This window comes from Moschus berezovskii, chromosome 8 (assembly GCF_049115385.1).
Source record: "Moschus berezovskii isolate FMDL1 chromosome 8, NW_MosBer_1.0, whole genome shotgun sequence".
NCBI classification, from domain to species: domain Eukaryota; kingdom Metazoa; phylum Chordata; class Mammalia; order Artiodactyla; family Moschidae; genus Moschus; species Moschus berezovskii.
The window spans coordinates 75395802-75419919 of record NC_142467.1 but is presented as its reverse complement, the minus strand read 5'-3'; the positions used below and the strand labels follow the sequence as shown (position 1 = coordinate 75419919).

The window sequence follows — 24118 nt, the reverse complement described above, 5'->3', positions numbered from 1 at the left end:
TAAAATTTGAAATCTGTCAAGAAACAGTGAGTGCTGCTTGCCAGTGGATGGAACTCCCGTGTCAGACTCTGCCCGTGCCCTTAGCTCCCGACCACACCAGTCAGCTGAGCCTACTCAGTGTCGTGGTTTCTCTTTTTAAGGAAGTCAAATGTGCCTCTCACTGCTGGGTTTACAATAAAGTGGTATGAAATCCCTGAGATTGAGTCTTCTGAAGTAAAACTCTGTAGAGGTCACAAAGGATGACCTTGGAGAGGGCAGGGCTGCAGCTAAATAAGAGCTCTAACATTTCACAATCAAGTTGGAGTTACAACCACACACACACACGCACACAAACACAGCCAGTTCCCTTGATGTTTCCACCAGTCGAGTCCTCTAAGATGTGAAAATGAGGACTCCTTCTCCCCTCTGCTTTCTTCTGAAGAATAAAGCAGGATTATACCACCAGCTGTTTTCTTCTCCTTCGTTTTTGTTGACGGTTTCTTTAGCTAAACGACACCGAGAGGATTGGAAGCATAAGGTTCTGTCATGATATTTTTGCTGCCTCACTTGATTCCATTAATCCTGAAACAGCGAGGCAGGTGGTTTCCAGGGGATCCCCTGCAGGCTGGCTGCTCAGTGGGCTTTGGGGGCATGGGTAAGAGGAGCCTTTCAGCCCAGATTTCTTTGTTGGGAGAAAAGACTTTACAGGTCTCACTCAGCCTCAAAAGGGATGGATGGCAAAGAGCCCCAGAATTCTAGTCTCGGGGTTTGGGGGTGCTAACTCCCAGGCACTGGATCTGCAGGGGAGCATCTGACTCTATGCTCCAAGGCCCTACTCACTAAATGTACAAAGTCAACTATTCCCTAAGTGCCTGGCTCAGTTAGTAATGACGATTATTTTACTGCAGCCCTGAGTCACATAGCACCCCAGTCAGGCTGTGATGGCTGAGAATGTTTTCAGTAAATCTGAAAAAACTGCAGGAAGCAAAGCAAGGCAGCACAACATCTGCTGGCCAAGTTCCCGTTTAAGTCCTGAGACTTCAGCTATCCTTGACAGCGATACTGACAAAATATTGCGAGTGGGCCTTCCATTCACAAGCAGCAGCTGCCACCAGAGTCTGACGCAGGGCCTCCTAACAAGACCCTAGGTAGAGGCAAGACTTCCAGAAACTTCCCCATTCTATTGCAAGTAGGTCAGCCACATCCTCCCCAGCAGATGGGGCCCAAAATATGTCTGAATCTCAAAATTTGGAAACCATAAAAGCATTATGGACAGAACCAAGAAATTATAGTGGTGCTAACTGAAGCATTCATTCCAATCCCAAAGAAAGGCAATGCCAAAGAATGCTCAAACTACCACACAATTGCACTCATCTCAGTTGCACTCATCTCACACGCTAGTAAAGTCATGCTCAAAATTCTCCAAGCCAGGCTTCAGCAATACGTGAACCGTGAACTTCCAGATGTTCAAGCTGCTTTTAGAAAAGGCAGAGGAACCAGATATCAAATTGCCAACATCCTCTGGATGATGGAATAAGCAAGAGAGTTCCAGAAAAACATCTACTTCTGCTTTATCGACTATGCCAAAGCATTTGACTATGTGGATCACAACAAACTGTGGAAAATTCTGAAAGAGATGGGAATTCCAGACCACCAGACCTGCCTCTTGAGAAACCTGTATGCAGGTCAGGAAGCAACAGTTAGCACTGGACATGGAACAACAGACTGGTTCCAAATCAGGAAAGGAGTACATCAAGGCTGTATATTGTCACCCTGCTTATTCAGCTTATATTCAGAGTGCATCATGAGGAACGCTGGGCTGGAAGAAACACAAGCTGGAATCAAGATTGCTGGGAGAAATATCAATAACCTCAGATATGCAGATGACACCACCCTATGGCAGAAAGTGAAGAGGAACTAAAAAGCCTCTTGATGAAAGTGAAAGAGGAGAGTGAAAAAGTTGGCTTGAAGCTCAACATGCAAAAAACAAAGATCATGGCATCTGGTCCCATCACTTCATGGGAAATAGATGGGGAAACAGTGGAAACAGTGTCAGACTTTATTTTTTTGGGCTCCAAAATCACTGCGGATGCTGATTGCAGCCATGAAATTAAAAGACGCTTACTCCTTGGAATGAAAGTTATGACCAACCTTGATAGCATATTAAAAAGCAGAGACATGACTTTGCCAACAAAGGTCCGTCTAGTCAAGGCTATGGTTTTTCCCGTGGTCATGTATGGATGTGAGAGTTGGACTGTGAAGAAAGCTGAGTGCCGAAGAATTGATGTTTTTGAACTGTGGTGCTGGAGAAGACTCTTGAGAGTCCCTTGGACTGCAAGGAGATCCAACCAGTCCATTCTAAAGGAGATCAATCCTGGGTGTTCATTGGAAGGACTAATGTTGAAGCTGAAACTCCAATACTTTGGCCACCTCATGCGACGAGTTGACTCACTGGAAAAGACTCTGATGCTTTGAGGGATTGGGGGCAGGAGGAGAAGGGGTTGACAGAGAATGAGATGGGTGGATGGCATCACCGACTTGATGGACATGAGTTTGAGTGAACTCCGAGAGTTGGTGATGGACAGGGAGGCCTGGCGTGCTGCGATTCATGGGTTCACAAAGTCGGACATGACTGAGCGACTGAACTGAACTGAACTGAAGCATTGAGTTTCTATTGAGAATCAGATCTGCCAACACTGAGCCTTCTTCCCTGCAGGGCAAGAATCACACAGAGTCGACTTGTCCTCAGACCATTTACATGATGCCAGGGTTCTCTCACTTCCCACAGTGGCCACCAGCCAGTCCCTCTTGGGTCCCCAGAGTCTCCACTGCTTGCTCTTTTCTTGTGCTATCTCAATTTCACACATGCACGTTGCCCACTTGTGGCATTTACTACATTTTGGTTTTCTCACACGTCAAATCTTAACGGTACGTAGACTTTTGTGTACAAGTGGACTTTACCTTTTTGGAAGAGGGTGTGTGCAGGATCACTGTACTTCTGAACCTTCAGCCATGCACTCTAAGTGATTGATTTATCTTAATACACACTAACCTGTTTAAAATAGAAGAATCGTGGCCAGTCATTTCTCCTTTAGTGTGAATGAAAAGAATGAGAATAGATTCAGACTTAGAACTGAGCAGAGCGCAGGGAAGGTGAAGACGTACACCTAAGACTAAGGCTCGCGGGTCTGGAAATGGTATCTGCCAGCAAAACTGATCTAGCTTGGGTCTAGCCTGCACACGTGCTGTGTTTGTTCAGCCCATTATTTCTAAAAAATAAATGGAGAGGAAGAAAAAATTTAAAAATCAGTTTATCAGTGACTGATTCTAGGGAATATACAAGATAAGCCTGGAGCATCTTAAAGCACCAGAAAATAAGAAAGTGTTAAAAACAACAACGACAGGCCAGAATGATGGGGTTAGAACTAGGAGTCAACTGAAAGAGCTCCCGTAGCCAGTGTTGGAATCATTTGAGTAACGAAACAAATAATGGCATATTGAACTATAACTCAAAATATAAAATAAATATCTCTGAGTCTAGACTGATAGTAAAAAATGACTGAACCAAGTAATAAATGGGGAATGAAAGACAAATCTCTTAGATCGAGGAATTCCACATAAATTATGTAGATGCTCTACCCTCAGGCAGGTGAAGCTAACTCCCCTCTGCCTAATTATAAGAAAACATCAGATAAATTCAAATGTATGGGCCTTTTACAAAATACCTGACCAGTATCTTCAAAACTTTCAGGGTCATCAAAACAAGGAAAGTCTAAAAAAGTGTCACAGTCAAGAAAAGTCTTGATGACTAAATGGAAAGTGCTATCTTGAATGGGATCCTGGGTAGAAAAGAGATATAAGGCGAAAACCAAGGAAATCTGAGTAAGTATGTATATTTGTTAATAATAATGTGTCAATATTAGTTCAATAATTTTAACACATGCACCATACCAATTTAAGGTATTAATAATAGAGGAGATGGGGTATGGAATATATGGGATCTCTCTGTACCATCTTTCTAAATTTTACATAAAGTTAAAATATTCTACCATAAATGTTATATTTAAAAGTTAATTTATTTCCCATTAAAATCTTTTAAATTGAAGAATAGTTGATTTACAATGCTGTTTTAGTTTCAGGTGTATAATGAAATGATTCAGTTTCATACTGCATGCATTCTGTTTTGTCTGACTCTTTGTGACCCCATGGACTGTAACCCACCAGGCTCCTCAGTCCATGGGATTTTCCAGGCAAGAATACTGGAGTGGGTTGCCATTTCTTCTTCCAGGGAATCTTCCCAACCCAGGGATCGAACCTGTGTCTCTGGTGTCTCCTGAGGAAGGCAGGAAAAACTGCAAGCAGATATTTCACTGCTGAGCCACTAGGGAAATCCCTATATACATACATACACACACACACACACACACAATCTTTTTCATATTCTTTTCCCTTATAGGTTATTGCAACATACTGAGGATAGTTCTCTGTGCTATACAGTCGGCCCTTGTTGGTTACCTGTCTTATATATAGTAGTGTGTATCTGTTATTCCAACCATCTAATTTATCCTATCTTCTCTTTCCCCTTCAGTATCTATAAGATGTTTTCTATGTCTGTGGGTCTACTGCTGTTTTGTATGCAAGTTCATGAGCATCATTTTTTTAGATTCCACATATAAGCCCTATCACATCATTTCCAGTTTTCATGAACACAATACTGCATCAACCAGCCCTGGGCCCCTGTTAGAGCTGCCTCTCTACAACCTGCAACCTGACTTACCAAGTAAAATAGGAACAGAGAGATGCCTCAGTCCCATTTCCCATGTTTCACAGAAGTGCATCTAACTGGCAGAACCTAATTCACCCATAGGACCCCATGTATAATCCAGAAAAGTACAGGGAAGCATATGGGGAATTACCCTGGGTGCCAAGCAGCCAGAGGAAGCAGAGAGAGCCCCATTGCACTTGTTTTCCCCCGCACTGAGGCCAAACGTGACCTACCATCCATCTGTGTGGCCACATTATTCTTACATGTACCTCCACATCCCTTATTTATGTTCCACTCCCACCCCAAGTTAAGGACCGTGGCACCATTTAGAAGGTGTTTCATACATGCAGTGGGTAAGTTTGGGAGCAATTAAAATTTTCATTGTAATTTTACATAGTCAACAAAACATACCAAGCTTAAAATACTCTGCTAGGGGCTATAGGGGGAAAATGAAGACGACACTTCATTTTTATGAAACAATTCCCATCCTAGTTAGTGGGAAATCGTGTGAACACAAATCACTCTATCACAGGACAGAACACTGTAATGCCATGTATGCTGGCCGAACAAAATACCGCAGAAAATTGTCATGTGAATTAAAGCCAATGGTGGGGTGGGGCTTCAAAAAGGACAATTAAAACCATTCGTATTATCATAGATATACTGCCTACACATTGTCACATATAACCACCCATGTAACTATAACTAAAGGGAACTTAACATTTTAAATTTAATTACATAAATTAAAAGATATTACATGTAAAGATTTTCAAACCATCATCACACCATTTATTTACTGAAGTTTTATAAACAAGGAGTTCTATCAATTGTCTCTATGATTGCCTTCCTTATTTGATGAGCTTCAGTTCAGTTGCTCAGTCGTGTCTGACTCTTTGCGATCCCATGAACTGCAGCACACCAGGCCTCCCTGTCTATTACCAACTCCCAGAGTTGACCCAAACCCATGTCCATTGAGTCGGTGATACCATCCGACCATCTCATCCTCTGTCATCCCCTTCTCCTCCTGCCTTCAATCTTTCCCAGCATCAGGGTCTTTTCAAATGAGTCAGCTCTTCCCATCAGGTGGCCAAAGTATTGGAGTTTCAGCTTCAACATCAGTCCCTCCAATGAACACTCAGGACTGATCTCCCTTTTTTTTTTTTCTTTTTACTTTTTCAAAAACAATTTTAGGAATCTTTACTTAAAAACAACCTTATCTTAAAATGGAGTAACTTTGGTTTTACGAGCAGCAAGCAAAGTACAGAAGCAAAAATGCATTACAGGAGTATTAAATTCTACATCAGGTCACAGCATCTAATCTGAAATCACACCCATAATATCATTTTTCAGGATATCTGGGAAATAGTTATTTCCCAGGATGTCTGAACCATAGATACTCTATTTTGACTTTTAATTGTAAAAAAAAAAATTTTTTTTAATAGCCAAAGCAGATTTCACCATTAATGACATTAGTGTTGTTCTAGGTATGAGAAGATGCAAGAATTGGAACTCATAAAACCTTTTTCTGAGAAGATCTAACTATCTGAAGGCCTGTTCTACCAGTTTTTTTTTTTTTTTCAGAGCACTGAGTGCCTCATTCCTGATTTTCACCCTGAAATTCTTTCAGGGGGTGATGAAGGTCAGCAGCTTGCAATGGTCATGATGTAATCTTTATAGAGGCAGCTGGCAAGTACCAACTTCCAGTCAGCAAGGTCCCTTCAAAGCCACATATCTGACCATGTGACACCTTTAGGATGGACTGGTTGGATCTCCTTGCAGTCCAAGGGACTCTCAAGAGTCTTCTCCAACACCACAGTTCAAAAGCATCAATTCTTCGGCGCTCAGCTTTCTTTATAGTCCAACTCTCACATCCATACATGACTACTGGAAAAACCATAGCCTTGAGTAGACGGACCTTTACCTAATAAGAAATTTCTCTAAACCCCTCTCTAACATTCTCAGGTTAGATCTGTCAAGAAGTCCCTTTACCCCTGGGAATTCAAACATTGTTTATAAATGTCCACCCACAAGAATCTTGCAATAGCTTACAGGCAAATCGACTGGCAGAAAACAAAATCCTGGTTCTTGTAGGCAAAGAAAATCCTGACTAAAATGGCTGGCTCCAGTCATCTGCTCTTTCTAGCTAATATTTATCATTAAGATAATACCTGTTTGGTGGTGAACATGCATACACAGCACCAATTTTCTTCTCTATTTGACAGGTATTACTTTCCTAAAAGAAAATAGCCCTTCAAGAAAATGTTCTAGCTGGGACTTGAAACCTAAAGGCAGATATGAAAAACCTACTAAGTAAGAGCCAGAACAAATGGAACAATAGAAGTCATCTACTCCAGTATCTTAGCCTTACATAGAATCTGACAAACTGCACTTGATTCCTTCTACAAATGAGAACCTCACTCACTCATGAGGTTCTTGGTTTAAATGTGCAACGAGCTCTACTGGATAGAAAGGACTTTTGCTGGACAGAAAGGAACTGGCCTCCTTCTGCTTACTGTTTTCAGGAGCTAGACAAAACACAAATGTTCCTTCCCTTCCTCTCCCCTGGAGCCAGGTGGATCACTTAAAGGAACCAAAAATAGGAGATTCCATAAGGTATTCTGAATACGATCACGATCTGGCCAACCAAAGTCCTTTCATTGACAAAGATACCCTGCAGCTTAGAAGCCAGACATGCTAGCCTAGTGTGGCTTGCAAATTTTAAGAAAACTAAGAAATAAGGATCACCATGTAAAATTCTCCTTGAAAAGAAAACAACAATAGTAACCACCTCTATGGTTTTGTAAGATATTTATCCAGGCACTCGAAGATAATTCTTGAGGTTCTCACCAAAGTCCCATTTTTTTCTCAGGGCTCATCCTGAAATTCTTTTACTGATGCTTGCAGGCCACAGTCTCCTGGGTCCCAGCTTAGAGGCGGTGTCCTGGGCTCTGGTCTTGGACAAGCCTGGTATGAAATCCTAGCTCAAGTTTATCAGTTGTATGACCTGGGGCAAGATTTTTGAATGCTCTGAGCCTAATTTTTTTCTTCTGTGAAAGACTGAGAGCACAGCTCTTAAAACCTTATGAGAATGAAAAAGGGGAGGCATGGGATACATCTAAAATGCTCCGTAGAGAGCCTGGCCTAGAGTCAGTTCTCACAAAGAGTAGCTTGAAAATTCCTTGTCACGCTTCTCTGAAACACTCTTGTTTGTGCATACTCATTTTGAAAATGTATTGTCCAAAGGAAAAACTGTTCTTGGGTTCTGAGTAGCAGAGTCTGACCGGCCAGTTACTTAATTACATTACAATCCTGGACTTCCATTAAAGCTGTATGGGACCGCTGTTTTAATAACTATGACATGCGGTTGACTCAGCTCGTGACCACAGATCTGGGGGCTCAAACCAAACCATCTGAAATTAAACAGCGACGACTCACCTCCCAAGGTTATTAGGAGTGTGGGTTTGAAGTCAGAGATCATGTGTTTTTGAATCTTGGCTCAGTTTCCCTTTCTGTAAAATAAGGATAATAATAGAACCTACCTCATAGGGTTATTACGCAGACAAAATGAGATAATGGATATAAAGCCTTTACAGAGTGCCTGGAACATGAGCACTCAAGGCACATTAGCGATGATGATGATATGATATCAAAATATCACAATGGGCAGATGACTCTCTGAGCCGAGAAATGTTTGTTCAACAAGACATAAATCATCTAATAGAACTATTATTCAGTCTCTATTTGGCACATTTCTTGGGTCACTCTGTCAAAACACAGACAAGACTATAAGAAAACATCCTCATGAGCTGGTTCTCAGTTAAGGTGCAAATGACTTAATGGACTCCTCTACCAGAAAGTTAGCCCCAGCTTAAGACCCCATGCCTGTCTTCTCAATGGTTTATATACAAAAATAATACCATCTATAGCTCTCAAACTCCTGCCTGTCCCACTGTTCAGTGTGTGTGTGTGTGTGTGTGTGTGTGTGTGCTGGGGTGGAAGGAGCATGGCAGGTGGGGCAGAAGTTGGAAATGACCTTCACTCCCCAGATCACAACACCCTGAAAATATCTGATCCAGGTATGGCGCCAGGAGCTATAGGTACAAAAGAATGTTTTTTTTCTGCATATAGGAATACATAGGGTGAAGCTGCTATTCCCCAGAAATGTCTCGCCTTCTCCCATTTCATTCCTACTTCCTCTGCTTTTAGAGGTATGTTTGGAGCTTCTGCTATTCTAAGAACTACTATTATCTCCATCTTTATACTTAGAAAAGCACCATGTGCTTCTAAAGTGAAACACACCAAAAAAGCACAAAGAAAATGAAATGGCTAATCACCCCCAGGCCCATTCTTCCTTGATAGAATGAGAGTGACCCCTAGTATGAGTTCACCCGATCTTTCTCCACTCTGAGACCAACTCTCATCACAGATGCAGAGGGCAGATTCTGTTTCCTTTTGGTTGTTGCTGATACCATCTGACAAAACTTGAATTAGAATATACATATCATTTACATTGCTCTTCCCTTTTAACAATACCTCATGGCCATCCTTCTAAAACTAACTGGAATTTTAAACAGGTGCGTAATATTCCATTTTAAACATGTACCATAATTTATTTGGCCATTGATGGACACTTATGTTGTTATCTTGATTTTGCTGCTAAAAAAGAGTACCACCACTTGTATGTGTGTGTATGTGTGTGTCCCCTTATATACAGATTCTTTTATTTCTGAGGCTAGATTTTTGCAGGGACTACTGGGTCAAAAGAATATGTTACTGAATTTCATTGTTTTGTCAAAGTATATAGTTGGACCCTGCCTGACTTTAGGTTGCTTTTCCCCAAGACCCTGCCTCCCTGAACATCCCCACAGCTCTATGCACAGTGGCCCACAAGAGGTTCTGTTTAGGGCCTATTCCAAGGCTAGAAGCCCCAGGGCACTCAGGGCCCTGTGCCACAGATGTCTATTATCCTGGCTGGGTAAGAAATTCCTATTGTTCCTCTAATGGAAGATCAGGCATTCAGACCTCAGCCCCACTACTTTAAGGACAAGGATATGTGTCTGGCATCTGGCATTGAAACTCCCCTCATATTGGGTGTGGAGAAAAGATAACCCTCCTACTGTGTCATTAGAGGGTGCAGTCACTATGGAAAATAGCTCTGGAGGCTCCTCAAGAAACTAAAAACAGAGCTTCCATGTGATCCAACAATCCCACTCCTAGGCATATATTAAGAGAAAATCATGGTTTGAAAGGGTACATGCACCTGAGTGTTCACTGTACTGATGTTTACAAGAGCCAAGACATGGAGGCAACCTATTTGTCCAAGAACAGATGAATGGTTAAAGAAGGTGGTACACACACATACACACACAAAATGAAATATCACTCAGCCATTAAAAAGAACAAAATAACGCCATTTGCAGCAACAGGGATGGACCTAGAGATAATCATACTAACTGAGTTAAGTCAGACAAAGACAAATATCATGATATTCCTTACATGCAGAATCTAAAAACATGATACAAATGAACTTATTTATAAAACAGAAATAGACCCACAGATACAGAAAACAAACTTATGGTTACCAAAGGTGGAGAGGGATAAATTGGGAATTTTGGATTAACAGATACACAGTCCTATATAAAATAAACAACAATGTCCTACTGTATAGCACAGGGAACTATTTTCAACATCTTTTAATAACCTATAATGGAAAGGAATCTGAAAAAGTTTGTGTGTATACACACATATATAACTGAATCACTTTGTTATATAACTGAAGCACTGTAAATCAATTATACTTCAAATAAATAAATAAAGCAAACAGACACCAAAAGCAGTGCTATAAATGCCTGTACAGTACTAAAAAAATAGAAACTCTCCTCATTTTTCCACTGAAATAACTTTTAGACAGTAGTTACTTGGAGTTGAAATAACATGATAATACAAATAATAAGGACATTTACATTGAGGTGAAGGATTTGTGGGCCAGTATAGAAATCTACCCACTATTTGTACCATGGCTTTGATAGGAAAGTACACTTTAAATGCCAAACAGTGAATGAACTTTCAAAACTCTGCTGGCATCTGAGCTGGGAACTTCTCCTGGCATTTTAAAGAGGGTATTTAGAAACAGGAGAGTTTAGCTTGTGGTATGAAGCTAATGGTAGACTTTAAGGCACAGTTACAGATACGGTCAGCCGATCACTCTGACTATGGAAACTCCCTGCATTCATTCATAACGCTTCCTTGGGGCCAGGGGCACAATGGAACAGAGGCCCCCTACAGAGAGGCAACCCACAGTGTGACTCCCAGACCCAGGAAAAAACGTGGAATCTGGACGCCTCACTCTCACCACAGGTATCAGTAGGACTCTGTAGAGATCTGGGGGAAATTTCAGGGGAGCTTCAGGTACAAAAGAAAATTTCTATTATTGGCACACAATTCCCTGAACACAGTCACAGAAAGACCTAAGCTTGGAGTAAGCCTCAACACAGCCTGACTTTTGACAAACGGTTAGGCTCTCTCAGCTTAAGTTGCCTTAGTCAGAAAAGGCCAATAATATGAATAGCCATCTCATAGGCATAATGTGAAAATTAAAGGAAATAACGCACCGAAAATGTTTAACATCAGACATGGTACATATTAAGCAATCAGTAAACATAGAGACAACTGCTCTGACTACTCCAACACTACACCTATTCTTATTGCTCCTCTTCCTCCTCCAGAAGCCCCCTAGCGTTCTCGGGCGCAAGTTTATTCCCAATCCATCTCAGCAGGTTTAATATACAATTACTGTCTCTCAATGATTGAGATCGTTAGGTGCTAGGGATTAGCAACGATTAGGAAGACAGCAGCAATGATGACAAAGAGCAGGCAAGCATTTTTCCAATGACTTAAATCCATGGGTAATTATGCCTCCAGAAAAATATTGAGGAAAATAAAGACCATGAAAAAATTATGGCTGGAGTGAGGGGAATGAGGCCATAAGGAGCAGAGTCATGGTGAGACTGGTTCTTAAGAATGGGGTAATAACCTATATGGGAAGAATCTGAAAAAGAATAGATAAATATGTATGTGTATAACTTAATCACTTCGCTATAACTCTGAAACTAACACAACACTGTAAATCAACTATACCCCCAATGTAAAATCAAAATGAAATTAATAAAAGACTGGGGTTGCTCAAAACTGATTGGAGGACTTGGATTCTGGAAACCTGCATGGGGTCCTTTGACAGCTCATCCTGCTCCTCTGGAATGCTTTTTAATTCATACAAAAGGAAGAGTTGAACCTGTGACCTTAAGGTCTCCTCTTTCTTAACCATCTTCAGGTCCTCTCCAACAATGCCATTCGGAGTCTGACTTTACAGCGCTCATTGATCTCTGCTGTCTAAGTTCTGATGAAAATGAGGCAAAGCACTGCCTGCTCTCCTTCAACCAGCTCTCTACCACTTACCAGAAGGTGCTACAAGCTGGCAGAAAGTGAGGATAAGAGAGCCATCTTGTCTTGATGCTAAGTTCATTTTTCCCTTTTGATTACTGTATGCTGGGTTCAGTCATTTCTGGAAAGAAAATGACTCCCATGGCCATCATGTTAGTAACCACTAGGATAGAAATGGGACAACATTTTCTTTTGTCTTCCTGCCAAGTTTCCAGCTCCAGAGACATGGCTTTTAGGATTTCCCATGAAAGCCCAAAGTGGCAATATAAATAAACTCACTGTGATAATTATCCACCCCCTCTTCTCCATCTTTCCAGTGGAAACTCTTATCTTTCTTCTCAGTAGTTATTCTTCATGAAGCTCACTCAGATTTATTACTTATGTGGGGCAATTCATCATCTAGGCTAAATATCACCTTCTTCCACTGGGCAGACCTGTGCTTCAGGTGGCTGTCATTTCTGCATGGGATGCATAATTCAATTTGGGCTCCAGCAAGAAGGAGCTGGTTAAGATAATGCGCTATTTTCTTCGGGATGGTATATTTAATAATAAAAAAAAAGCAATTTACAATTAACTTTATTTGTTTGCTATATCGTATGCTCTTGGGCTTCTTGAAGGATGCATCTTTAGTGTTTTGAGTCAGTATGGTACAGTGAAAGTGGGACATTTGGAATTTGTGTGATCCTGAACAAGTAAATCAAGTACCTCCAAGCCTCAGCATCTTCATTTCTTATATGGAGATGGAAATTCCTACTGGTAGGATTACTGTACAGATTAGAAATACTATCTACAAACTATTCTTGGCACATAGTTGTCTAAATAAATTGTAGTTCTTGTGACTGTTTTCAGATAGTAAAGAACTAGATCTTGATCCTCTGAAGAAGAGAATTTTCAATGTATTAGCTTAGTTTTTCAATATTATTTTCAATGAACTTTGCAAAAAAAAAAAAATTAACAACCAAGACTGCAGTGAGAGAATCATTTGAAGACAGTCTGGCAAGAGACTATTTCTTGGCCCTGTCCTTAGCAAGGGGATTTCAAAGAAAAGTATTTTGGTTTTCTTTTTTTAAGACTTTTTTTCATGTAGACCATTTTCAAAGTCTTTATTGAATTTGTTACAATTTTACTTCTATGGTTTTTTTGGCCACAAGGCATGTAAGATCTCAGCTCCCCGACCAGGGTTTGAACCCACAACCTCTGCATTAGAAGGCAAAGTCTTAACCACTGGACCACTGGGGAATTCTCCAAAGAGAAGTTTTGACATAGCTCATCCCAAACCAGGGCGCTATCCCCAAAAGGGGAACCAGGAATGGTAGCAACTTGGCAAAAAAAAAAAAAAAAAAATGAACATTGATCTAAGAGTGTTAAGTCTTAACTGTCTCTCTTTCTTGTTACTTAACATATTCAACAAATGTTTATTAAGCAGCTCTGTCAAGCTTTGTTCTAGGTCTTAGAATAAAACAAAAGAAGTCCCTGCTTTCACGGGGCCTCTGACCTCTCATAATATTCCCATCACCAGACAAAAGGCAGAGACCCTGTAGGTAAATGTTCTGGAATGTCAAAAAGGGTTGGTAGTGACTAGCTACATAGGATTATTCAAACTCAATTTTTTATTTAAATTAATTAGAATTGAATAACTCTAATAGCTCCTCAGTTACATTAGCCACATTTCAAGGATCCAATATCAACATGTGGTTACCCTAATGGACAGGAGAAATAGAGAGTATTTCTATCATCAGAGAAAATTCTACTGGACAGTGCTGTCCCCAGAAGCTTTCCAAGCTGAAACCATGCACAAGGCCACAGACTTAGAGCATCTGGCTTGGAGTCACAGCATGTCCATAGCCATCTCGCCTGCTTGAACTCTCCCAAATGTGCTCTCCATTGAAGACTAAGCCTGGATGCTCTCTGCCCAGTTCTATACTAACTCTTCTCCTGGAACAATGCTCAGGCAGTAAGGAAACCCTGGCTCACTGATACCCACATTCATATTTTCTTCCCTGGAAAAGCACACCTCATGCCTTCTAGCCCCATCAGTTCCTCTTTAGATCTTATCCGGCTAACCACCAAGCAAAGAATAGAAGGACCTTTTTACTGACCTCCATTCTCCTCTGACTAACCTTCAACCCACTGTGGGTCCACCATTTCAGTTTTTCGATGGAGCCCCAATCTTGAGGCCCTCACATTTAATTTCAGATAACTATTCCAGGTCTTCATAGAACTGTTCAACTTCAGCTTCTTCAGCGTTACTGGTTGGGGCATAGACTTGGATTACTGTGATATTGAATGGTTTACTTTGAAAAACGAACAAAGATCATTCTGTCATTTTTTGAGATGGCATCCAAGTACTGCTTTTCAGACTCTTTTGTTGACTATGATGTCTACTCCATTTCTTCTAAGGGATTCTTGCCCAGGCAGTAGATAACGGTCATCGGAGTTAAATTCGCCCATTCCAGTCCATTTTAGTTCACTGAAGCCTAAAATGTCAATGTTCACTCTTGCCATCTTCTGTTTGACCACTGCTAGTTTACCTTGATTCATGGACCTAACTTCCAGGTTCCTATGCAACACTGTTTTTTGCAGCATCAAACTTTACTTCCATCACCAGTCACATCAACAGATGGGTGTTGTTTTTGCTTTGGCTCCATCTCTTCATTCTTTCTGGTGCTATTTCTCCATTCTTCTCCAATAGCATATTGGGCACCTACTGACCTGGGAATACCAGACCACCTGACGTGCCTCTTGAGAAACCTGTATGCAGGTCAGGAAGCAACAGTTAGCACTGGACATGGAACAACAGACTGGTTCCAAATAGGAAAAGGAGTACGTCAAGGCTGTATATTGTCACCCTGATTATTTAACTTATATGCAGAGTACATCATGAGGAATGCCGGGCTGGAAGAAGCACAAGCTGGAATCAGGATTGCCGGGAGAAATATCAATAACCTCAGATATGCAGATGACACCACCCTTACGGCAGAAAGTGAAGAGGAACTCAAAAGCCTCTTGATGAAAGTGAAAAAGGAGAGTGAAAAGGTTGGCTTGAAGCTCAACATTCAGAAAACAAAAATCATGGCATCTGGTCCCATCACTTCATGGGAAATAGATGGGGAAACAGTGGAAACAATGTCAGACTTTATTTTGGGGGGCTCCAAAATCACTGTGGATGCTGATTGCAGCCAGGAAATTAAAAGACGCTTACTCCTTGGAAGGAAAGTTATGACCAACCTAGATAGCATATTAAAAAGCAGAGACATTACTTTGCCAACCAAGGTCCGTCTAGTCAAGGCTATGGTTTTTCCCGTGGTCATGTATGGATGTGAGAGTTGGACTGTGAAGAAAGCTAATCGCCGAAGAATTGATGCTTTTGAACTGTGGTGCTGGAGAAGACTCTTGAGAGTCCCTTGGACTGCAAGGAGATCCAACCAATCCATTCTAAAGGAGATCAATCCTGGGTGTTCATTGGAAGGACTGATGCTAAAGCTGAAACTCCAATACTTCGGCCACCTCATGCGACGAGTTGACTCACTGGAAAAGACTCTGGTGCTGGGAGTGATTGGGGGCGGGAGGAGACGGGAATGACAGAGAATGAGATGGCTGGATGGCATCACCGACTCGATGGACATGAGTCTGAGTGAACTCCGAGAGTTGGTGATGGACAGGGAGGCCTGGCGTGCTGTGATTCATGGGGTCACAAAGAGTTGGACACAACTGAGCAACTGAACTGAACTGAACTGAACCGACCTGGGAAGCTCTTCTTTCAGTGTCCTGTCGTTTTGCATTTTCATACTGTTCAAGGGGTTCTCAAGGCAAGAATACTGAAGTGGTTTGCCACTGCCTTTTCCAGTAGACCATGTTTTGTCAGAACTCTCCACCATGACCCATCCATCTTGGGTGGCCCTATACGACATGGCCCATACTTTCATTTGGAAACTCAGCAGTGGTCACAGAACTGGAAAAGATCAGTTTTCATTTCAATCCCAAAGAAAGGCAATGCCAAAGAATGTTCAGACTACCACACATTTGTACTCATCTCATATGCTAGCAAAGTAATGCTTAAAGTTCTCCAAGCCAGGCTTCAACAGTACATGAACCGTGAATTTCCAGATGTTCAAGCTGGATTTAGAAAAGGCAGAGGAACCAGAGATCAAACTGCCAAAATCCGCTGGATCATAGAAAAAGCAAGAGTTCCAGAAAACATCTATTTCTGCTTTATTGACTATGCCAAAGCCTTTGACTGTGTGGATCACAACAAACTGTGGAAAATTCTTAAAAGAGTTGGGAATACCAGACCACTTGACCTGCCTCCTGAGAAATCTATATGCAGGTCAAGAAGCAACAGTTAGAACTGGACATGGAACAACAGACTGGTTCTAAATCAGGAAAGGAGTATATGAAGGCTGTATATTATAAACCTGCTTATTTAATTTATATGCAAAGTACATCATGCAAAATGCCAGGCTGGATGAAGCACAAACTGGAATCAAAATTCCCAGGAGAAACATCAATTACCTCAGATACTCAGATCTGAGGCAGAAAGTGAAGAAGAACTTAAGAGCCCCTTGATGAAAGTGAAAGAGGAGAGTGAAAAAGCTGGCTTAAAACTCAACATTCAGAAAACTAAGATCATGACATATGGTCCCATCACTTCATAGCAAATAGATGGGGAAACAATGGAAATAGTGACAGACTTTATCTTCTTGGGCTCCAAAATCACTGCAGATGGTGACTGCAGCCATGAAATTATAAGATGCCTGCTCCTTGGAAGAAAAGCCATGACCAACCTAGACAGCATATTATAAAGCAGAGACAATACTTTGTCGACAAAGGTCCATCTAGTCAAAGCTATGGCTTTTGCAGTAGTCATGTATGGATGTGAAAGTTGGACTATAAAGAAAGCTGAGCACCGAAGAATTGATGCTTTTGAACTGTGGTGTTGGAGAAGACTCTTGAGAGTCCCTTGGACTGCAAGAAGATCAAACCAGTCAATCCTAAAGGAAATCAGTCCTAAATATTCATGCAAGGACTGATGCTGAAGCTGAAACTCCAATACTTTGGCCACCTGATGCGAAGAGCTGACTCATTTGAAAAGTTCCTGATGCTGGGAAAGATTGAAGGCAAGAGGAGAAGGGGATGACAGAGGATAAGATGGTTGGAATGCATCACTGACTCAATGGACATGAGTTTGAGCAAGCTTTGGGAGTTTTTGATGGACAGGGAAGCTTGGTGTGCTGCAGTCCATGGGGTTGCAAAGAGTCGGACATGACTGAGCGACTGAACTGAACTGATTCCAGATCTTTCTGCCTAGTCACCATTCCTGGACACATATCATCAGCTCTGACCCTTGGCAGGCTGTCTCAGAACCTTTTTGTACACCCCCCACCCCTGCCCTCACTGGCCACTTGGTGCTGAATGTCTCATACCACCAGGGACCAGTCAAGATGGATCAGCTATATTAAAAGACCAGGATATTCTTTTATAAACCTGTGTGTCATAAAACTATACAGTATCTACCTCATACCAGTCAGAAAGGCCAACATCAAAAGTCTAAAGATAATAAATACTGAAGAGGGTGTAGAGAAAAAGAAACTCTCCTGCACTGTTGGTGGGAATGTAAACTGGTACAGCCATTTTGGAGAACGGTACAGAAGTTCCTCAAAAAAAACTACAAATAGAGCTACCATGCTGCTGCTGCTAAGTCACTTTAGTCGTGTCCCACTCTATGAGACCCTATGGACAGCAGCCCACCAGGCTCCTCTGTCCACAGGATTCTTCAGGCAACAATACTGGAGTGGATTGCCATTTGCAATCCCACTCCTGGGCATATATCCCAAGTAAAACATAATTTGAAAAGATACATGCACCTTAATATTCATAGCATCACTAGTTACAATGGAAGCAATCTAAATATCCATGGACAGATGAATGAATAAAGAAGAAGTATATATATATATATATATATATACACACACACACACACACATAAAGGAATATTACTCAGCCATAAGAATGAATGAAACAATGCCCTTTACAGCAACATGAATGGATCCAGACATTATCATACCAAGTGAAGTAAGCCAAACATAGAAAAACAAATACATGATATGTGGACTCTTAAAGAAAAATAATACAAATGAACGTACATACAAAATGGAAATAAACCCACAGACAGAAAAAAAAACCTATGGTCAGCAAAGGAAAGATGAGAGGAGAGATAAATTAGGAGTTTAGATTTAACATATACCCACTACTATATAAGACTCTTGAGAGTCCCTTATACTGCAAGGAGATCCAACCAGTCCATTCTAAAGGAGATCAATCCTGGATGTTCATTGGAGGGACTGATGCTAAAGCTGAAACTCCAATACTTTGGCCACCTCATGAGACGAGTTGACTCACTGGAAAAGACTCTGATGCTGGGAAAGGTTGGGGGCGGGAGGAGAAGGGGACGACGGAGAATGAGATGGCTGGATGGCATCACCGACTCTGTGGACATGAGTTTGAGTGAACTCCGGGAGTTGGTGATGGACAGGGAGGCCTGGCGTGCTGTGATTCATGGGGTCGCGGAGAATCGGACACGACTGAGCGACTGAACTGAACTGAACTACTATATAACCAACAAGCACCTACTGTATAGCACAGGGAACTACATTCAATATTTTGTAATAACCTATAAGGGAAAAGAATCTGAAAAAAGAGATATATTTGTATATATAACTGAATCACTTTGTCATATACCTGAAACTAACACAACATTGTAAATCAACTATACTTCAATTTAAAAAAATAAGGTATCTGGATTAATGTTCAAAGTGTTCTTGGATGAATGAGGCTAATCATGCAGAATTGAACTTCTGACATGTGAACTCACTGTTGTGTATTCAGGACTAATTGGTACTGTTTCTAATTTGTAACTTGAAAAACAATGCAGAAAACAGTACAATCTCTTAGAGTGGAAGAGCGCAATAACTTGGATTAAAAAAACTTTCAGTTTATTTCAGGATGAATAAAAGGATAGATTCTTTCATGCAACATATTTATCTTCCTAATTACATTATGCTTGGACTAAAATTAAAAACCATACCCTTTGTTATGCACCTATCACCGCGTAAGAGGAGGGACCAGAAGGTAACAGCATGTCAGAAAAGAGCAGGGAGCATGGTATTTTAAGGTTTTCTGGGGGGAAAAAAATCCATAAAACTGATGGTTTTTACAGAATAAGCAAAGAGCTAATAGTATAGAATTAACCCTATTTGTCCATCATATTTTTGTATCACTCTTCTCTTGATTGTTTCATTACCTCCCCCTCTACTCCAAATGCCACTTCTCCTCCAGCTGGCCTGACCTGCTCATTTTGCCTCCTGGTCATTTCCTCCCTTTGAGCTGACCCAGCCTAGACATCCACACAGGCACTCAGTATGTCTTGGAATAGCCTTTCACTCTGGAAACGTGAATACATCGCTCCATTTTCTGCAGTGAGTCTGACCCCCAGCTGCCTCTCCTACTTCATTTCCTGGACTCTTTATCTTGACTCACATCTGCCTTCTCAGCTCCCCTGACTGCACCAAACATATCCCCACCAAAGCACTAGCACTTTCTGTCCCCTTTCTCTGAAATAATGGTCCTCCAAGTCTGTACAACATTCAGGCCCTCACCCCACTAAGTATTTTTCTCAGATGACTCTTTGCTGACTGTTCTACCTGCTTTCTCTCTCTTTTGACTCTTGCTGAGTTAATAAACCACCCCAAAACTTAATGGCTAAGAACAGCAACCATGTATCTAGCTCCTAATAATATAGTTTGGTAATTTGGGCTGGGCTTAGCAGAGTGGTTCTCCCATCTGGAGAAGTCATGGTTGATCTTGACTGAACCTTACTCAAACATATACATTCATTAACCAAGTCAACAGAAGGGTGGCCAGTTCTCAGTTGGCCCATTTTGTTTCTTTTCCAAGTGACCTCTTACCCTCTGGCTGCCTAGCTTGGGCTTATTCGTGTAAAGGCCAGGGTTCCAATGCACAAGTGCTTTTCATGCACTTGTGAATGAGTCACATCTGTGATAGTGCCACTGGCCAATCCAGGTTCAAAGGGTAGAAGAACAGATGCCATCTCCTAGTTAAAAGGGTCTGTGACATCAATCATAAAGGAAATCAACCCTGAATAGTCATTGGCAGGACAGATGCTGAATCTGAAGTTACAATACTTTGGACACCTGATGGGAAGAGTTGACTCATTAGAAAAGATCCTGATGCTGGGAAAGATTGAAGGCAGGAGGAGAAGGGGATGACAGAGGATGAGATGGTCGAATGGCATCACCAACTCAATGGACACAAGTTTGAGCAAGATCCAGGAGCTGGTGATGGACAGGGAAGCCTGGTATGCTGCAGTCCACGGGGTCTCAAAGAGTTGGACATGACTGAGCTACTGAATAACAGCAACAGAAGAATAGATTCCATCTCTTAGTTGGAAGGATCTGCAATATTGCCTTGTCCTAGATGCAGGGAGAGGAATTTGTGGTTATTTTTATAAACTATCCCCAGGACTGTATCTGTTTTATTCACTTCTGTATCTCTACCATCTAAAAGAATAGCTGGCTCAGAGTAGGCTCTCAATAAATACTCTTTAAAAGAATAAATAGAGGAAACTCCAGAAGACCAATAAATAGGAAACACAAAATCTGCCAGAACAGCATCCCAAGTGGATGTTGCTGCTATGACTGTCTCCACTAAATGCCACATCACTTCTGGCCCCACCACTCCCAGGGAAGACATGCACCAAGGCTGTCTCCTGGCCTCACTGGCTCAAGGCATGAAATCATCTGGAGCTTCTGATTGGCCACCTAAGTTATGTGACTGCCCTGGCTCCCACACGTGAGAGAAGATCACTGCTGTTGGTTAGTCACTCAGTCATGTCGGACTCTTTTGTGACCCCATAAACTGTACCCCGTCAGGCTCCTCTGTCCATGGGATTTCCCAGGCAAGAATACTGGAGGGGGTTGCCATTTCCTTTTTCAGGGGATCTTCCTGACCCAGGGATCAAATCCACATCTCTAGCTGGCAGATTCTTTACCACTGAGCCACCTTGGAAGCTACACACTGAGGAAATTCCCACAAAATAAGAAGGAGATGGTGTACTCACAGACAGAGAGAACGGAGAGTGGTTACCTGTGGGGAGAGGGAAGGGGGAAGTGGCATCACAGCAGGAGGGGAGCAGGCGGCACCCCCAGGGGGTAGGAATAAGAAACAAAAAGGACATGTTGTATAACACAGGGAATATAACCAATATTTTATAATAACTCTAAATGGAGAATAACTGTTAAAAATTGTGAGTCACTATATTGAACATCTGTAACATACAATACTATATAACAAGTATATTTCAATATTTTTTTTTAATTTTTTAAGAGGGGATAGATTCTGAAGAGACTAATCCGCCCTAAGTCCTCACATATCTAGTACAGATATACTCTCTTCTAGTGGATTTTTGTTCATTGATAACAATGGTTGGTATCTATCTGAATTACACACACACACACACACACACACACACACATTAAATAGCTGATGAGGGAAGCTTCAAATTCAGTCAAAGAACTATTCTTCCCAAAAACAGCTGTTAAATGAATGAATTACTTATTCTATTTCTAAAGAAAAAAAAAAGCATTTGGATTGCATATAGAAGCTGCAAACTTCTCTGTGCACAGAATGCTGGCTACCCGTTTGTCTCACAATGGAATCATTCAAGTGAGAGGATAGAAACGTGCTGTAACTACCATTTAAAGTAGTCATAGAGAATAACACACCACGACCCTGTACTCCAGTCACTTGAATAAATATATGTATTAAACAGCGCAATACCTAGAAGTGGTTGCTGCAACACAGAGCAGCAGACAATTTCAATTGTATTACTCAGAGATTTAGAAGCAATAATAGGATCTTGTGGCATTTAAATCAAAGCTTCTTTAAATCAAAGAATAAAAGAGAAGCTGAAGAAAATATCTAACCCACACAAACCAGGTATAATTTTTCATGATTTCCTCCAGCACTTAGAAGACCATTATACTACCCCCCGACTCCACCCCACCCCACCCCCTCAACACACATTGAACAATGCTCCAATTTGGATCTAATGTCACTTTTGGTTCTTTCATTTATCTGCACCTAGAAAGGAGAAACATGCTGGTGAAACTGAGGCTCAGTCAGATGCCCAGTCAGGATGAAACTCCCAACTCCACAACCTCTGGTTTCAGGGAAGCTTGTAGAAGGTCAGGCAGGATCCCAGTGCCCTGCTCCTTCTCCTTGTCCTTTCCCTGCTAGTAATTTCTGGCCTCATTTCCACATCCCCTTCTCTTTCTGAGGGCCTTCTCTGACCACAGAAAGCATCCTGCCTCTTTAGCAGGCCAGAAACAGAAGAGAACATTCTCCAACCAGGCTGCCCTCGAACGACCAACAAGCAAGGGAGTAGAATATAAATGCCCAAGCTTCCCTGTCCCTTTACCAGGCTAACTCTGGGGCTATGTTCTTCTATAAGTTTCCCCAGTGGGGATGAAGTTTCGGGAGCTCTCAGAGGTCACCGCTCGATAAAGCAAGCTTACCGGCTGCCTACCCTTTCCTGTGTGTGTCCCCCAGTCCACAGCCAGAGACCCCTTCACCTCCAACTTACTGCTCACTCAGAGCTGACTTTCAGAAGAACACAAAGCTCCAGCCTTCCAACCACCTCTTTCCCCCTTGACACCTTGGCTTGGTCTCTGAAGCTCCTTGGTCTTAGATAAGGTCACGTGGAGATGCAGAGCCCCTGAGGGAAGCCTCCCAACCAGCACTGTGGGCTATTTATATTTTAAGGAGCAGAAAGGATGAGGCTACAAGCTGGGTGGATGGGAATGGACAGGATGAGAGATGGGCACAGAAGAAGGCATACAGAAAGCGGGAGGAGGGGACTCGCCCCTCCACTCTCTCCCTGGGTTGTGCAAAGTGGCCCTAGAGCGGACATGGTTCTCACACCAGTCGGGGCTCTGCAGGTGAGATAGGGCTGATTTCACTATCAATTCCTGGTGGTGCTATCACTTCAGTTGTGTCTGATTCTTGGAGACCCGATGGACTGTAGCCCTCCAGGCTCCTGTGTTCATGGGATTCTCCAGGAAAGAATACTGGAGTAGGTTGCCAATTCCTCCTCCAGGAAACAGATTGGTGGTTGCCAAAGGGAATCAACTCCTGTACTTTCTCTAAAACTCAATTTCCTCATCTTTAAAATGGCAATAATAAAAAATAAATACATAAAACCACCCACCTCTGTTAGCATTAAACAAAATATTCCACATAAGCATGGTGCCTGACACATAATAAACTTAATCCTTATTTTATAACAAATTAATAATTCCTCATTATTTCCTTTTCTAAATCCAGCTTGAATATCTGGAAGTTCACAGTTCAACTTAGACAGCATATTAAAAAAGCACAGACATTACTTTGCCGACAAAGATCCATCTAGTCAAAGCTATGGTTTTTCCAGTAGTCATGTATGGATGTGAGAGTTGGACTATAAAGAAAGCTGAGTGCCGAAGAATTGATGCTTTTGAACTGTGGTGTTGGAGAAGACTCTTGAGAGTCCCTTGGACTGCTAGGAGATCCAACCAGTCCATCCTAAAGGAAATCAGTCCTGAATATTCTTTGGGAGAACTGATGCTGAAGCTGAAACTTCAATACTTTGGCCACCTTTTGCGAACAAATGACTCATTGGAAAAGACCCTGGTGATGTGAAAGATTGAAGGCAGGAGGAGTAGGGAATGACAGAGGATGAGATTGTTGGATGGCTTCACTGACTTGATGGACATGAGTCTGAGCAAGCTTCAGGAGCTGGTGATGGACAGAGAAGCCTGGTGTGCTGCAGTCCATGGTCACAAAGAGTTGGACATGACTGAGTGACTGAACTGAATGGAA

The 24118-nt window shown here is 41.8% G+C and overlaps 1 long non-coding RNA gene across 1 annotated transcript in view; it reads left to right on the top strand.

Moving 5' to 3' along the window:
- The window catches only part of LOC129559491 (uncharacterized), a 32791-nt gene extending 9172 nt beyond the window's left edge, over nucleotides 1–23619 (top strand). Inside the window, exons 2-3 of the long non-coding RNA XR_008686554.2 lie at nucleotides 3731–3861; nucleotides 23585–23619. This is a non-coding gene — a long non-coding RNA (uncharacterized LOC129559491). The remainder of the gene's footprint in view (nucleotides 1–3730; nucleotides 3862–23584) is intronic.
- Nucleotides 23620–24118: the final 499 nt, after the last annotated feature.